Here is a 13,257-nt window from a genome sequence, read left to right on the forward strand (position 1 = left end):
CTTGAAATGGAAAGATATGGAGCACTTCTGCTCTCTCCTTACACTCAGGCACTGTGTGTGTCTGGACCCCACAAGTCTTACCTTCTGCTTGTAGAGTAGTCTCGCAGGGATGACATGAACAACCTCCACCGTCTCCCACCTCTCCCCTGTCCTAGTTTATTACCTGACCGGGGTGGTGATGGAGGCCGTGGAAGGAATCCTAAAAGTGGTGGTGTTGTTTTCAATGTGAAGGCCAGGTTGAAAATACCCAATGGAGATGTAGGAACCCCTCCTGGACTACTGCCTGTAAGTACAAACCAACAAGTAATCAATACTGCCCTCGCAAGCACACATACATACACGCTTTGAGGAAAGCAGTTTGGGGAAACAGCTATAGTTACCTGGAATGTGGCAATCTGGTAGATCTTGAAGTACGCTCATACACTCCAAAGGAACATGGAACATGAGGTAGGCGTGATGGAGCAGGGTTTGTACTTTAAAACCAAATACCTGTTTCATTTTCGTATGTTATAATTAAAAGTACTACTGATTAATTATTAATTATTAAAGATTTGTCGAGTCTTGTCTAACCAACCTAATTAACAGAAGAATTACACGTGGGAATGCTATTGCATGGCTAAAATAATAAGTGAACTAAGTTAGTGAGTAAACTGTCAGAATAGATGTTGCTTATGTGATGTTATTTTGTTTTGCGCTTATAAGTAATACGCATTAATGGCTTTTGATGTCGCAAACGGCTAGATAAATACATACACATAAGGGTATTAGCAGGGGAATAACACTGTATAATCATTTCCATGCAGTAATTATGTTTTGTGTTTCATTTTACTTAAGTTGACCATTGTGGCCTGCTAGAAAATGGCTACCACCCGCAGCCTGCATTTGAGTAGATGGAAAATTTGACAGGAGGCTTCGCGCTGACTGCGACCTTGCCCTCCTGGTGAACTGAAAAGCCATGATCATGACGACAAATCCGGGAGAGATGCCAAATGCCCCTGAACATGAAGATTTGTTGCCAATCTGAATACCGACCTGATGAACTTATAATGGTCCCACGAATGAGATACATTTTATCCTAAAGAGACATCCGTAGAAGTAACGAATTAGTTATGGACTCCTAATTTCTATTCATTATTTGAGACTATCAATGCGTGTGAAAAACTATCGTTGTATCCCAATGTCCCAAGACGACAAAATTTCCGCCATTCGACTGTTTTGTAAGATATGATTGCAACATTTGAAATGTAAATTTTGGTATAAATATTAGTAGACTAGAGAGGTCTAGCGCCACTTCTTCCCGAACTGATGATCAGAGGTCCCGATGCTGACGGAGAGGACGGTGACTCTACATGACGGCTAGAAACTCTAACTATTTTGCTGAGGACCGGTTCTGACTTAGAAAACGACTTTTAGCCGGAATAGGTAAATATGAGAGAAATGAACTTGCATTTAATTGGCTTTTCTTACAATTTTAGATAAACAATATTCTGTTTGAATTACTGTGTCGGGTGGTTATTTTATTGTCATGTTTATTGAATATAAAGAATATTATGATGCGTGGGGGATTCTTTATACTTCCGTACTGTGCGGTTATACACATTGTATTAGTAGTAGTATAGTTAGGACTCCTAACTTTAGGACTCTTAAATTCCTTCTGTGAATACTGAAAGCCTTAAAATTAGGATTTTTCTCCGTTTAGCAGTAGTAAAGTTAGGAGTCCTAGCTTTAGGACTCCTAAACTGAGAAAAATCCTAATTTTAAGACTTTCGGTATTCACAGAAGGCATTTAGGAGTCCTAAAGTTAGGACTCCAACTTCTGTGAATACCTTAGTGTGTAAGTGTCTTCTGTGAATACCAAAATGAGTAAGTGCATTCTGTGAATATGAAAATGGTAGTAAGTTTAGGATTTTGTCTTATGTTAGTTCTGTGAATCGGGCCCAAGATATTTAAATTTGCAGATGCAGAAAGGTCCTGAGGTTTTGGAAGAGGTGAAGAAAATAACCGGGTTATCTCCTTCAGTACCCTCTGGTAGACCATACAAACGAAGATTGTTGCGTCTCTTCCTGTTTTCAAGATCCTCAGGGAACTTCTTTAACAGCAGCACATCCTTCTCCAAGGATATAATTTTGACAGACGCTTCCTGAATATCGCTTACATATTGTTCCACAAAGGACAACCGAGATTCCATGGAAGACAATTTATTATCTAAAACATGCAGGCAGGTATTGGTTTCCTCAATGAAAGGTCATAAATCATGTATTTCATCTATAACAGTGTCCAAAGATACAAGAGATATAGATTTGGGTGGAGAAGAAGGGTCTTGTTTAAGGCTTTTATTAGCAGAGGATGGTAACTGCATTTTTGATGTTGTAATTGGCAAATCCACAGACCAAGAGGAACCAGATTCAGCCATATTCCCAGTATTGTGCAAGCAGTCCATTGATGGTCCAATGGCGGAAGAACCGGATATAGGCGTGTTCGCAGTGTATCTCTTATTGGAATGCAACAAGTTCTTACTTCTGCCCTTGTAACCAATATGCGTTTAGTTAAGGCTGGTAAGTAAAGCCACGTGGAACATTGAAAGCCACAACAAGCAGGCAAAGCCCCCCTGACAACCACTCTTCCCAATAAAGAAAGAGGTAGCACAATAAATTCTCATTTGAAAATGAGAGCAAGGATCCACAAGTGCTGCAGAATGTCACAGAAATAATAGGGGGGACTCAAATGAAATGCAGAAAAACGTCAGTACCACAAATAATGGCAAGCACTGAGGAGAATTTCTCATTACGCGAAAAATCAAAATGGCGGCCGGAATGCAGCCTCGAGTCACCTGATGTTTCCTCAGAGCAGAGAGCAATAATAGTAGTAAGAGTATCAGCCTTCCATGCAGGGGATGGTACACCTAGAAAATATCACTGTTTCAAGTGTGTAGCTGTGCAGGAGCCACAGAGATCAAAGCGGCATTGCCCAAGGCGGTGCAGAGCTTCGTAGTTAGGTGGCAACGTGCGTTCCCCCCTGCATTCCACAACTTTTTAATAAGTCTGCCAGCAAGAGTATGCTAACCATGCAAATGAGCAGATTTATTATTTTTTGGTGCAAAGCAGCAAGCAAAGTTGCTATGCAAGGGCAAGGAAGCAGTGCAAAGCCATTTCTATTTAAAAAAAACTGGCCTGCTACTGCTCTCATACCCTGCATTGGCTCGCTAATATGCTGTTTAGAACCACACACAACCTTTGCAGCACGATGCAGAAATGTGTGGATGATGTCTACCATAGGTTATGTATGGAAAGCCTAACTTTCCAGTGCAAAATCCCAAGCCTATACAAACTGAATCACAATTCACAAGCAACACCCTTTTGATGCAAAGCAGTGTAAAGAAGAGCAAAGTGCTATTTGCGATGTAAAAAGCACATTTCAATCACACAATCCCCAACAGGAATTTGCACCCATTTTTGTCGCTTTCCATGACTTAGCATGGCACAAACCCTTAATAAATGTGCTTCCTACATGTCTGTCACATTTCATGCAACTCCAACTAATGGTGCCATAGTTATTTATAAATCAAGATCTCCAAGTCACTCAACTACTCTAACTTTGCCCTCCCACACTTTGTTGGATCTACACAAAAACTGTGATTCCTATGATGGGCTTAACTTTTTTAACTGGCTCACACATTTTGTGCAGATCCAAGACATAGTTCAAAGTTATTAGCAAGTGAATGCTTTTAGTTTCCTGTTCTGAAAACATCTAGATGAATGTTGACATACCCAGAGAAAACTAAACATATTAAATGTCTGCCATACTTTAGGTAGGTTGTCAAGTGGTGCGAAAGTTATTAGAAAATGGACACTTTTTTTGCTGTCTCCTCTCTTAAAGAAGTCCTCCTTTGATCGATCTGCACAAAATTGAAAATACCAGGAGTAATATAAACATACAAAGTGTCTGCTAAATTTCATGAATATTCATCAGACAGTGCTAAAGCTATAAGGAAACCAAAAAAGCCTTTTCAACTGTCAAGATCAAAAGAATTATGCTTTCAAACCCTGCCGCCTGGCCCCTTAGTTTAATGCTAATTTCCAACAAAATTCTAAATTGATTTACACCAAACCACCAAAAGCACGCATTCAGAGTAAAGACCTTTTCATGCTAAGTTTGATGTCATTTAGATTGGTGAATTTTGCAGTAGCAGAGTTTAAAACATCCTATGGAAGCTAAAATGGGAAACTCCGGGGAATATTCATAAGAACGTGTGATAAGTACCGCAAGAGTAGCATAACGCAACTTTCAATATCGCAGCCCATTGCGGGAAAATAACCCGGTGTCAACATGGAATTCACAACACGGTGGTACCATGCGATAGTCCGGCGACACCGCGGACAATGTCCGCGATACAACCACCCCGACGGAGATAAAAACACAAACCACAACACCAGAAAACCTGCGATGAGCCCTTCCGCGAAAGCAGGGATAAGCAGCGCGAGGGCAGCAAACTCACGTGCAATGCGGGAACAAGCACAAGAACAGCATACGGAAAATACCACTGAACAAAATACAGCTACAGCGGAGTACCACAGATGCACCCTGGCCAACTTCAGAGGACAACATACACACCACAACATCCTAGCACCGTGGAAGGACAGAACCGACAGGCACACCGCATGAAAGAGACCAATGGCAGACAAATCAGAGCCACAGGAGCGACACACCCACCGTGCAGCATACGCACATAAGCAGAAGTGCACCTCGACATTGGCAACATCCCGGGACAAACAGCAACCCCTCCACAACTGAACACAGGACACAACTGGATCGGAAAATGTGTACAACCAGGCAAATCACATCTGAAACCCCAGGGATATGTAACATGACAATGCACAATTCCAACCTGTAACCTGCAAATATGTTTTATTCACACATGCAGTGCAATTGGACATCTACTACTGTCCCATGATTGCTACGGATCGGCACAATGTGACGTGCTCATGAGAAGTAGGTGTCAATGACGTAGTTCCTACAGGTCAATCTTGCCGCAGCTGTAGTGGGATGTGGGCCACCAGCCCATCACCATCATCATCGTCCTTTACCTCTGGAACTGGGATCCATGGGGCCCTGGTGCGAACACAGATGTTGTGCAACACACAACATGCAACGATCATCTTGCACATGACGTCCGGGCTGTACAGGAGCTTTCCACCTGTGCAATCCAGGCACCTGAAAAGTGACTTCAACACGCCAAATGTGCATTCAACGATGCCCCTGGTGCTTATGTGATCTGCATTGTACTGCCTCTGGGCGGGTGTGTTCGGGTCCCGGACGGGTGTCATTATCCAAGGGCAGAGTGCATATTCTTGATCACCTGTGACAGTGCAGGGAGAAAAGAGTCAATACTTGGTTCGGCAGGATGTGATGGCAGGCCCACCAATTCAGTGATGCCTGTGCTGGCTGTGTGTGGGGTGAGTGTAAGCCAGCCCTCAGGGAGTAGCTGGTGCTGGCAACAACTCCAACAGTCATCAGGCACTCAGACATGCAATGTCAGAACCACAAGGGGGAATGACTCGAGTCGCACAGGGCCAGTGGCCCCGGATGTACAGTGGCCGACTCGGGCCCACCGCCACGGGATGCTGACCTGCGGGAGAATGGGGCAGGGTCACGAGGGCAGAGCAGTACCTCACATGTGTCATGGCTGCATTCCTCATCTCCACACCTCAAGCCGTTGTGTGGCTGTGGTGCCATGAAATGTCTACTGGGTGCAGGGGTAGCCCAGGATGACCATGGAGTGGTGTAGTTGTGTCTGGTAGGTGGTCATGTAGTCTGATATGTCGAATGTGGCTTGGTCACGTGTGCATCCCCATAGATGTGCCTCATGCGTTAGTGGCGGTGGGATGTGTGGTGTGTTGATTTGGTACTTACCAACGAGCAGTCCCGCTCCATATGCGCCATCCTGGAATCACTGGTTGATGATGGACTGTCGGAAGATGAAGGAATCGTGCACGCTGCCTGGGTAGTTTGCGACAACATTGGTGAAGAGTCCCCGGTGGTCCACTTTTGCCTGCACATTCTTGAAATGCATTGCTTTCTGTTGCGGTAGTGGTGTGCAGTATCTGTAGGGGGCACAAGTGGAACATGTGTGCAGTCAATTGCTCCCAACACGGCTGGAAATCCGGCTATGGCATAGAAGCCTTGCTTTGTCTCCAGCTGTTCCTGCACAGTTTTGGGGAAGTGAAGGTCCTGAGGTATGAAGCTGAGGATGGCACCCAGGACAGGTGTGATGAACTTTGATAGGGCTGGCTGTGAGACTCCTGCGACTCTGGCAGTTGTTGGTTGGAATGTCCCAGAGGCCAACAGGTGCAGCACAGCCAGCAGCTTTGTCTGAGGTGGGATGTTGGTTCTCCGCTGTGTTGGGACCGTCAGCCTGTGGGCAATGTGTGTCATGATGCGGAGAATGGTTGTCCTTTTGAGCCTGTAGTGGGTAATGACTTCCGCGGGCGTAGGTTTGTGAGGGTGGTGCATTTTTGGTAGGTCCGCTGTCTTACTCTACGCTGCCTCTGTGGTGGTCCGGGGGATTGTGCGTCTGGGTCCGGGGGGGTGGCGGTCCTGGGGGTGGTGGCGGTGGGTGTTATGGCCCTGTTGGGGCTCCGAGCTGCATGATGAGTAGCTCCATGGCGTAGTTTGTTCTTCGGGTATGGCTGTGTGCGGGGCTCCGTTGCCTACTGTAGGTAGACATCTGTCTTTACACCTGCTTGAAGCAGGTGTTAAATACCTGCAGCCACCACGGCTTATCGCCTGTTTTTGGTTCACTTCGCAGTTCTGTCAGTTCGTTGTGAAAGTGGTGTTGTTGTTTTTTCGTGTGTTTTTGCACGGGAACGCCTACTCTGCATCTTATTAGAGTTAGTTGGTGGTGTCCGCCGTGGTGTTAGATTTTGGGGCAGTTATCGCGGGAATACTGGTGATGTCTGCAGTTTGCACCTGCTTGTGAATGGGGTGTTAAATCTATCTCCACTTTTGTTGCGTTAAGGTGGAGATAAATTGGAGATGAGTCCTTGTGAATATGCCCCTCCGCTTTTTCTATGTCCCTTTTCTTTAGATATTCCTCATGGAAGGGGCCTGCACGGACTCTGGTTTGCTAAAACCTGTGTGACAAAGTTAGGGCAGACATTGTGTTCCGACCCCAAGCACTTGAGTTGGGGGTTGGCTTTCCGCAGCTTTAATCCTTGCCAAATCTGTTTGTTCCCAGGCATAATTCAATACCAACCTTTAGGAAGCTAGCCAACCTTTATGAACTTTGATCTCATGGAATATTGCTGAGGTGGAGGAACTATTGGATGGTGATTTAGATGCAGTTAACTTTTAGCTATATGTAATGTACTGTGCTTGCTGCAATCCTGGGCCTTTCCACAGTTTCCTTGCCCAGTTTTGCGAAATATTTTTTCACCACAATAAGGTTGAAGAAGTATTGTAGTCCATCAGGCGACCTCTCAATATTTGTGTATGTAGAAATTACCTTTATGATCACTATGCTCCCTCAGTCATCATCAGTGCTTTACTCACTTTTGCATGTCATTGTTCCCTTGCGAATCATTAACATTTATTTGAATCTCCATCGCCAAGACAGAAAAATCCAAGTTGACCTGTTTTTATTTGCTGGCTGAGCAGAGTAGTTATGAGGTTTTGGTTATAGGTGATTTTAACCTGAATGTGACCATTGCAGCTATAGTTGATAATAAGATTGACTGGTATGATCAACTCTAGAAGATGCATCAAAACGTCTAGATCCACTAACATATGTATATCCTCAATGCACTCAGTGCACCAAAGTGTGCTAAATGATTCTTTCATTTTAGGCCAACCATGTTATCATACCTGGGTGTGCTCAAAAGGTAGTGCACTGCTGATTTACACTCTGGCCTCCCTTGCATTTTTTCAACAGCTTCTTTACTTTTAACATTTGCATTAGGAGTGAATACAAAGGCTCACTCTGAGATTTCCAATGCCATGGCCAAGATCTATGGGAGTTTCTTTAGTAGGAACAGGTATTGCTCAGTTAAAGCAGGTAAAAATGGATGATGATTATTTGCGTAATAAAATCAGTTGCTGGAGATCCCTGGCAAAGATGGGAGAACCACGGTCAGTTTTCACTACATACTCAACAAAAGGTACCTTGTAAATTGGGCCAGGTCATGCTTGGGTTCTCCTCGTATTTTTTATAAGATAGGAAAACTTTCACATCCTGGAAGTCACAATGGACTTATAATAATACCTGGTTAACTTCTGTTTTATTATCAGAAAAAGAGATTTGGACTTCTGTAGAGGAGGCTAGTGGTGTCATCACATGATCTGTTGCCCAATAACAAAAAAAAACACATAAACACTAAGGGCCTCATTATGATGGCGGTCGAATGAGCGTCCGACCACCATGGCTATGGGCAAGTAACTGTCCGACAAAGAGTTGGCGGTCCCACCTGCCCTTTCATGATACGACCGCGTTTTTTAAACATCCATGTACAGTGCATGGATGTTTGGGGGGGCACCACATGTGCCCACCTGGCCACTAAGCAATGAGGACAGGGCCCTGATTAAAGCCCCCAAAGTCCCTTTCCAGCTGCTTTTTCATGGTGATGGAACCTCCATGAAAAGGCAGTCAGAAAGGGACATCCTAATTCCTACGGCAATGCCTGTGCAGGTACCGCCTCCATTGTAGAGATTAGTGCTCGACTACCTCCCCAAACTGCTCCTTTAGCCTGTCGGAGGCGGCGGTCTTTTCCACCCAACCACTGCACTCCGTCTGCTGGTATTGTAATCCGGCGGTCGGACCGCTGCCCTAGATGTTGGTGGGACCACCACTTATGGCCTGTCGGTGGCAGTCCCACCGACATCATAATGAGGGCCTAAGTTTGGTCAACAAAGAACAAATATTGGGAATCTCAATAATCTCTACTGCACAAACAATTAAAAGAGGTTATGGTCTTTAACTAACCTCCCTGATAATGTCCACCCCACACATATTGGCAACATTTTGCCTCCTAGGCATTCATTTGAGCACAGAGAGGGGCTTAAGGTGGCCGGTGTGGTCAAGAACCTTTATGCTAGATTGGATAACATATTTGTTGACTCATCATGCAATGTTCAAGGTGAAATTCATTTCTCCCTTGGATGTATTGAGAGAACTCTTGTCAAGTGCATCTTTTCTTGCATTCGCAGTCAAACCACATCCCATCAGCTGATCTGTATTTAAATTTGACATGAATTACTGGTGAGGCTTATTATCTGGATTGTTTACAGCCTGTTGTGAAACCAATAATACACCAGCCTTCTGCATCTGTTTAAGCAAGATGATCCAGCTGATCCAGAAAACTACAATTTAATTGCTTTTCTGGACGTCTATGCCAGGTTCTGTTGAGAGAACTAGAGACCTGTGTATCTAATCAGCTCCTGACTCTTAAGCAATCGGTTTCAAATCTTCTAGTGAAGCCATTGATAATGTTATTACCTTAGAGGCTATGTTCCACAGAACAATCCATAACACCAATGGAAAGCTCTTTGCCTGCTTCATTGGCTAGACGGCGGTACTTGATGGCGTGGACAGGTCTTTGCAGAGGCAGAAACTTACATTTTGGGTATCTATGACATGTCTATTACGAGTGACTCCGTCCCTGTATCAAGCCACATTAGCAGAGTAAAAATAGGCTAGATGCAGGCTGTTTCAGACTATCTATACACCAATAGAGGTTTGGAACATTGCTGTGTTGTCAAGCCCTTGTTATTCAGAGTTCTGACTACAAATATGGGCACTGCCTTGGGTAAAGCATTGCCTTTTCCACCTAAACTCAGAACAAAACGTAGACAGGTACTTAAGCATGCTGATGGACAAGAAGTATTGGATCGTACTTGCATCGGCCAACTGAGAAAACGGAGTGAGCTTTGTGCTGATACCAATTCCAGCAAAAGTTAATTGAAGCAAAACTAAGATTCTGGTATTAGGCTGAGGAAAAGAGCTTTGAGAAGTGGAAGCTTAGACCCTCAACTTCAAGCAATTATTTGGGCACCTAGTTCAGCACTTTGTGTACCCCAAGACTACTTCTTGCTTCTCTTAAAGCAGGACTCTTGGCTCTGGCCTTTGCATTATGTTGACTGAATGCCAGGCTTAAAAACCTGTCAGCCTCAACAATTTTGCAAGTTGTTATATCTAAGTTGATGCCTTCCCTTGTATATAGGTTTGAGACATACCAGAGTAGAATGTTTGCTTAACCTACATGAGTTATGGAAGAGTATTTTGACTCCCTTTTTCCATCTTCAAGTCTCACATAAGATAAGATAAGAATTTGGTTTGATAAAGCAATGATAATTAGCAAATACTGTCCTTGGAAGGTGTCCCTTTCTAAGAAGGACTTCTGCAGAGGGTACGCTAAAAGTCTTATTTAGTGATATCCTGGTACATTAGGATGGCAGAGCACTGAATCTCTGGGCTTGATCTTTATTTAATGGTATTTCAACTGTTAACGTATTAAGCAACTGGGATGATGGAATGCCTTACATTACCTTTGAAGTCCTAGTGGCACCTCAGTTCAATGTTATTTCCTTTGAGCAAGATTTTGCAGACCGGACTATAACATAACTGTCCACGTGACTCATTTATTTTTTAATTCTTTTTATTTAATTAGGTATAACAATACATAGCAGTACAACTCAATTTCAAGTCAATGTGGTTTCTCTCCACCTCTCTCCTTCGCACAACATCTGGCCCATCTGATGAGTACCGTTCTCTTAGGTGAGATCATCTATCCATTTCAATCACTGTTATATTTTGGGGTCTCTAGTTGGCATAGGTAGGTACCTGTGACAAATAGGAACCCTTGCGTCTAGTCAGGGTAAGGGGCTACACTCCTAAAATAACCCCTGCTCACCCCCTTGGTAGCTTGGCACGAGCAGGCAGGCTTATCTCAGAGGCAGTGTGTAAAGCATTTGTGAACACATACAGTAATACAGTGACAACACTACAAATGGACACCACACAGGCTGTATTATCAAAATAAGTATTTTTATATAGACTTAACATAAGACCAATTGACAAAAATCCACAATACTGTACTCAAAGATAGTCTCTCAAATGTTATAAAATAGCTCAGTTCTCTCAAGTTGTAAATGCAACACTGTACTCTCAATGTACCTTAGATGCGTAGCATAAAGAAAACAAAAGGGCTGCAGGGAAGATGATGCGTCGGTTTCGTACACGTAGGGGAGTGGATGCGTTGGTTCCTTAGTGCTGCGCAGGGGAGTTGATGCTCGCTTCCCTACTGTGTGGGGAGTTGATGCCTCGGTTTCTTACTGCTCTCCGGTGCGATGCGACACGCTGGCACTTCGATGCGATTCTCTTCTCCGGTGCGATGCGACAAAATGGCGTCTTGTTTGCGATGCGACAACGTTGGTGTGATGCGACACGCCCGACGGTGACTCGATGATCTTTGTAGCCACGACAGGCCCTGCGACGCGCTTCTCCGGTGATGCGACGATGATCTCTGTGGCAGCCACTTCTCCAGCGATGTGCTGCGCTTCGGCGATGTGATGATGACAGCTGCGGCTCGCTTCCTCGGCGAAGCGATGACAGCGGCTGCAGCGGCAACACTCTTCTCATTGTTGCGTCGCGCTTCCAGTGCTCCAGCGACACGCAATCTCTCAGAAGGCCCAGCACAACAGCAGGCACTTCAATTCCCAGCAAGGGAATTCAGGGGGGAGCTGGTTGGTGAAGTCTGCTATCCCAGAGACTTCAGGCAGGAGGCACGCTCTAGTTTAAGCCCTTGGAGATTCTTCTTCAAGTTGATAGAAAGTACACTCAGTCCTTTTCTCCTCTCTTTGGTAATGAAGCAACCACTGCAGGCCAACCCCCAAACACACAGCACAGGGGTAGTCTCCTCTTTCAGCTTCCTGGTTCTTCTCCTCAGCAAAGGTTCGTCTTGATTCCCAGAAGTGACCTAAAGTTCTTGCGTCTGGGTCCCAATATTTATACTCCTTTTTCCTTTGTTCTCTGAAGGCAGAGAGGCCTATGCCTAGTCCAAACCAGTTCTGGTCAGTCCTGGAGCACTTTGTTAAGATGTCTCCTACTTTCCTTTCACAGTGCAGGACAGGGACATCAGACACACCACAGGAGGTGGAGCAAGCATTGTGGAGGGAAGGCCCAGCCCTATTCAGGTCCAAGGTGCAACTCCTCCCTCCCATCTAGATGCAGATCTCTCTATTCACCACTGGGCTGACTCACACTGTCTCCTGGAATCCCCAGCCCTGTCACTCAAACTCCAGACAAGGAATACACAGCACAGCATAGCAGAGGCAGGTTTGGATGGTTAGACAAGAAAATACCTACTTTCTAAAAGTGGCATTTTCAAACACAGAATGTTAAAACCAACTTAACTAAAAGATGTATTTTATCATTCTGAGTTCAGGCATACTAAACTCGAATTCCTACCATGTTCCCTGAGTCAGTTAGGATTATAAAATGTAATAATCAAACTGCCCATTCTGGCCTATGGAGAACAGGTAGCCTTGCAATAGTGAAAAACGAAAATGGCTGTAATTCGCTATTAGGACATGCCACACACACCAGGGCATGTCCTACCTTTTACCTACGATGCACCCTGCCCTTGGGCCTACCATAGGGGTGACTAATATGTATTAAAGGGAAGGTTTAGGGACTGGCAAGTGTGTGCACTTGCCCAGTCAGCATGGCAGTACCAGACTGCACACAGGCTCTGCGGTGGCAGACCTGAGACACACTTTACAAGCTGCTCCGGTGGGTGGCACAATCAGTGCTGCAAGCCCACTAGCAGCATTGGTTACAAGCCCTGGGCACACGCAGTGCACTGTACTAGGGTCTGACAAGTAAACCAATCAAGCCAATCATGGCGTCACTAATCCATACATCAATTTACCATAGGGAGCACTTGCACTGTGGCACTGAACAGCAGTGGCACAGTACCCAAGCATCTATAACAAGCAAAAACACATGAGGCAACAGCAAAAACTGGAAGGGAGACCCACGTCAATGGTGCCAGGTCTAACACGTGTTCCCTCCTTCTGAAATGTGGGGAGAACTACCCTACCACCTGGGAGTTCTCATCACTAAGGCGGAAAAACCTGGACAGACCATCAGCATTGGCGTGTTCTGTACCCGGGCGGTGTTCCACCGTGAAATCCATCCCCTGTAGGGAAATGGATCACCTCAACAGCTTTGGGTTCTCACCCCTCATCTGCATCAACCATCTGAGG

This window comes from Triturus cristatus, chromosome 5_1 (assembly GCF_964204655.1).
Source record: "Triturus cristatus chromosome 5_1, aTriCri1.1, whole genome shotgun sequence".
Lineage (NCBI taxonomy): Eukaryota > Metazoa > Chordata > Amphibia > Caudata > Salamandridae > Triturus > Triturus cristatus.